The sequence below is a fragment of the Pinus tabuliformis genome, chromosome 5_2 (genome assembly GCF_031772625.1).
Source record: "Pinus tabuliformis cultivar Carrire ecotype Pingquan chromosome 5_2, CPIR1, whole genome shotgun sequence".
Lineage (NCBI taxonomy): Eukaryota > Viridiplantae > Streptophyta > Pinopsida > Pinales > Pinaceae > Pinus > Pinus tabuliformis.
The window spans coordinates 1,143,133,818-1,143,139,083 of record NC_142306.1 but is presented as its reverse complement, the minus strand read 5'-3'; positions in this window follow the sequence as shown (position 1 = coordinate 1,143,139,083).

Here is a 5,266-nt window from a genome sequence, read left to right as displayed (position 1 = left end):
AAGATCAAGGTCTCATACTCCTCCTTTTCTTCTCACATATGAAATCTTCAACAAAAACGTGCACAATTTCTTGGTCGATTCTGGTGCTTCAACGAATATTTTACCTAGGTCAATATGTGCCAAATTGAATGTGCAACCTCAAAAATCTGCAGTACGTATAGTTCAACTTGATCGATCCTAGGTCGAAGTGATTGGTGAACTTAATCAGGTGACCATAAGATTGACGTCTAACCCAAAAGTGTGTCAGGTTATTGACATTCTGGTAGCTGATATCCCTGAGTTCTATGGCTTGATTCTTAGTAGGGATTGGTCAGAGAAACTCCACAGATATTTCTCAACCGACTGGTCGCACATGTGGTTACCATACAATGGTAAACCAAATCAGATAAAGGTTGAACGAGAGTTGCACCAAAAATACATAGTGACAGAACTAGAAGGAGAAAATGAAGCCATCACATACAATAGCAGCATTGTAGGCAATTACGCAATAGATTCTTTCCTAGGCAATTTCAGTGCTCATATTTCGCCATACTTAGAGAATTCAGTTTTATCCCAAGTTGAAAATTTCTCCCAAACTGATGACTCAAAATGTTTTAGTTTTTTAGATAATTCTGTAAATAAGTCTTTATTTTGGAAATTATATTTTGACAGATCTAAATCCAACGAGGGGGCAGGAGCAGGATGCGTTCTGATCAACCCAGATGGGAACAAGATTATGCTCACATGCAGACTTGAGTTCGATTGCACGAACAACACAGCGGAGTACGAAGCCTTGGTTGAAGGCCTATACAAAGCAATCAGATTGAATGTTAAGTATCTTCAAGTCTTTGGAGATTCTGAGATCGTCGTAAAATAGGTACGTAACACCATACATTGCCTTTCTAGTCATTTAAAGCATTATCAATCGTTAGTGCAAGATCTCACTGCACATTTCATAGCATTTAACATCTCATCAATTCCAAGAATTCAAAACGCAAGCGCAGACCTGTTAGCTAACGTAGCCTCTCGACTTATCCCTTCCAAAGATTTTAGTCCTGATAGGTTTTCAATAGAATTAATTTTTAAACCTTCCATTCCTGACAATATCACCAACTGGAGAGTGTTCAACAACAACCCAGGCATCGTAAGTTTCCTCACCTCTGAAGGATCCTACACAAACCAGATAATTGACGAAGACTGTCATGATCACCAAACACAACAAAGTAGCACTGATAATGCTATACCCAAATCGGTGGTCAAATTAGAAGACTTATATGACTTGAAAAGTCGGTTCAAAAGGTCGGCTAATGCCAAGCTTTATAGTTCAACTCTGAACTACGAATCAGTCAACCTAGGAACCGACGAAAAGCCGTAAAACGTTAATCTAGGCCAGGGCTTAGCCTCTGAAGAAAAATCAGCATATATCCGCCTTCTGAGACAGTACAAAAACGTTTTCGCCTGGAACTACGATGAGCTGAAGACTTACAACACTTCCATCATTCAGCATATTATCCCTATGACTGACAACGTGAAACCTGTCCAGCAGAAGCTCAGAAAAATACACCCTAACCTAGAAAACCAGATAAAAACTGAGCTTAATAAGTTGTTGAGAGCCAGAATAATCTTCCCCGTTAGGCATTCCAAATGGGTATCCAATATGGTGCCCGTTAGGAAAAAAAAACGGAGACATTAGAATCTGTATCAACTTCCGAAATCTCAACAAAGCCTGTCAGAAAGATAACTTTCCCCTCCCACCTATGGAGCAAATTCTACAGGCAGTAGTAGGCTCAGAATTAATGTCATTCCTGGATGGATTTTCAGGATACAATCAAGTACTGGTGCATCCCGGTGATCAGTTAAAGACTACGTTCCGAACCAAGTGGGGCATTTATGCATATCGGAGGATGCCATTTGGTCTGATCAACGCCGGAGCTACCTTTCAGAGAGCCATGGACATCGCGTTTAAACGATTGGTCAATAAATCAGTAGTGATTTATCTGGATGATATAACAGTGTACTCCAAAAAACGGAAAAACCATCTCCAAGATTTGAAGCAAATCTTTCAAGGATGCTTGAGGTATGGTATCTCGCTCAATCCAAAGAAATCTTTCTTTGCATTAAGTGAAGGGAAATTGCTCGGATTCATAGTATCGAAATCTGGTATTCACATAGAACCCGACAGAATCAAGGAAATTTCCGAAATATCCATACCTCATAACAAGAAAGCCATGCAATCCTTCCTTGGACAGATCAATTTTGTCAAAAGATTTGTCCCGGATTTTTCACGTATTATTTCCCCCTTACAAAATATGATAAAAAAGAATTCAAATTTCAAATGGGGTCTAGATGAGAACGAAGCATTCAACTTAATCAAACAAGCCATCATCAACGCTCCATCTTTGGCTACCCCAAATTTTTCAGAACCTTTCATCTTATACACGTTTGCCTCAGAAAAATCTTATGTTGCGATTTTAACTCAAGCAAATCACGAAAAGGTAGAAGCCCCAATCGCATTCTTTAGCTCGAACTTACAAGGTGCTGAACTTAATTATTCTGACGTCAAGAAACAGGCATATGCCGTTTTCAAAGCAATCAAATATTTCAGACCTTTCTTGCTAAAAGCCCATACCAAAGTCATAGTACCGTTTCCAGCGGTAAGAAACCTCCTGATACAGAAGGATGTGGGCGAGAAGAGAGCGAATTGGATCACCGCCTTACAAGAATACGACCTTGAGATCAAACCGGCACACATCGTAAGAGGCCAAGGCTTCTGCAAGATGTTAGCTGGAGCATCGCAAATCCCTGAGAACTCGTCTGAAGAGGTACACGCGTATGAGGTAAGCCTAAACGACTCAGAATCATTATATGCTGACACCATTTATTTTCTTAAGAATGGGTATGCTCCATCACGTCTGGATCATACCAAGAAAAGAGCTCTGAGATTAAAAGCTAAGCAATACCAGCTCATAAATGATGTCCTGTTTAAAAGGAATTATGATTCTGTACTTCTTAGGTGTCTTGAGAAAACTGAAGCCGAAAAGGTTTTGCAGGAACTTCATGATGGACCAGCAGGTGGACACTATGCCGGAGATGTGACTGCACACAAAATCTTGCGTGCAGGATATTATTGGCCCACGCTGTTCAAAGACTCATACAATCACGTAAGGAAATGCCAGGTCTACCAGACTGCTGCAGGAAAACAAATGAAAGCGTCCATGCTGCTACAACCGGTCAACATCAACCAACCATTTAGTCAATGGGGCTTGGACATAATAGGTGAGATCGTTCCTCACTCTTCTAAGCAGCATAAGTATATCCTTACGGCAACTGATTATTTTACCAAATGGGTAGAAGCAGTTCCTCTCAAGACAGTTCATTCTGAAAACATTATTGAATTCATAGACCAATTTATCATAACTAGGTTTGGATTGCCAACGGCCTTAATGTTTGATAACGCTTCATATTTTTCTGGAAATGCTATGACTGAGTTTGCGCTCAAAAGAGGGTTCAAACTGAAATATTCTGCCAACTACTATCCGCAAGGTAATGGATTGGCTGAATCAACAAACAAGAACCTAATCAGAATTATCAAAAGAACAGTTGACCAAAACCAAAAGAATTGGCACAAAGCGCTGGTAAATGCTTTATGGGCTGATAGAATCACAAAGAAAGCTTCAATCGGCACTTCTCCCTTTAATTTAGTTTACGGGCGGGAAGTGGTTCTTCCGACTCACTTAGTCATTCCCTCTTTGTCTTTAGTGCAGTACATTGATGAAGTACCTACTTCCTCATTACAATTAAGACAAATGGAAATAATCAAACTAGAAGAACAAAGAGAACAAGCTAGGAAAACCCATGCACATCACCAAGCGCTAATAAAATCTTCTTTTGACTCAAGCATCATAACCAGAAAAAACTTTCAGATGGGTGATTTAGTTTTGAAATGGGATAAGGCACATGAAGAAAAGGGCAAACATACGAAATTCTAGAAGCTGTGGCTTGGCCCTTTTCAGATTGTAGAAGTCGTAGGCCCGTCCACATTCGTGTTGCAGGATCTGGCAGGTAGGAGAGATTCTTTACCTGCCAATGGATTGATTCTTAAATTATATTTTCCATAGAAGAGAAATTTTTCTAATTTTTGTAGGATAGATTTAGTTTTTATATTTCATTTTGTTTTGTTTTTCTCTTTTTTGATGAATAAAACCCGTTGTAGATGATCATGTGAAAAGGATTCATGAAAAGAGCACGCCAATTCTCTATCAGATTTTTATTTCGCTTGTACAAATAGCAAAATTTTTGAAAAATCTGAATTTTATTATTAACAAATAGAGTTAACTTCACCTTGATTACGATATTAGTTTCAACCTCAAAGAACTTTGACGAAGGCAACCTTTGGTGAAAAAATTGTTTTGTATCAGCACCATGAAAGGTATCATCAATAATAAAATAAGTACTCTTTGCAAAGCTGTTGTTTTCAAAAAACTCTATTATTGTCATCCAGAGCTTTCTTAAGGAAAAACAATGACTTCCTCCCTGCTAAAAGGGAATTGCAGCATTCAGAGAAATAATCCAAGCAAAACACTATATCTCAAAGAATAAGAGGTCTCATCACGAGTCGGCTTATCATGATCACAGATATTATAACTTGCTGACTTTGCCAATACTGTCTATCAAAACAGGGCAACGACTTAAGATTGTTGCAATCAAAAGACAAGAGGTCTCATCACGAGCCAGCTTGTTCAGCAAAAGTGTAAATCAAGTGAATGACTGTGTCATAATTTGGCCACCAAACCAAGACATTGTTCTTTAGAGAATTAAAAAAGGAAAAGTGTGTCAAAAAGGATTGTTCTCTGGAATGTTGCGAGTAACCTCAAGCAGGAAAAAGGATCATTGCTGGATAACATGGTAACCCTGTCGAGGCTATGGACGCTTGCGGGCAGCAGAGGCTCTACCTACGACAAATGAGTATACTTTTAAGCCAGTACGCAGAGAAGACCTTATTTTATCTTTAATCAAGACCAAGTAATGTCTGGTGCGAATGCAAGAAAAAGCCTGAGGAAGCAAGCAATTGAGATTAAAAAAGGTTGAGACAAAGTATCGTTGACAAGGTGAGGGGTAGTCTACTCTATCTGTTCATAACAAAATTTAGACATATAAGAATTTTGTTGTTTCGGAAGTGAACGGTCAATAGAAATGCAGAGATAACTGGTTCTTCACAGTGAATCGCCATTGTTGTGGTCACCAACAACCCCCCTCTTCGTTTGATATTAGTAATAACATCAAGCAA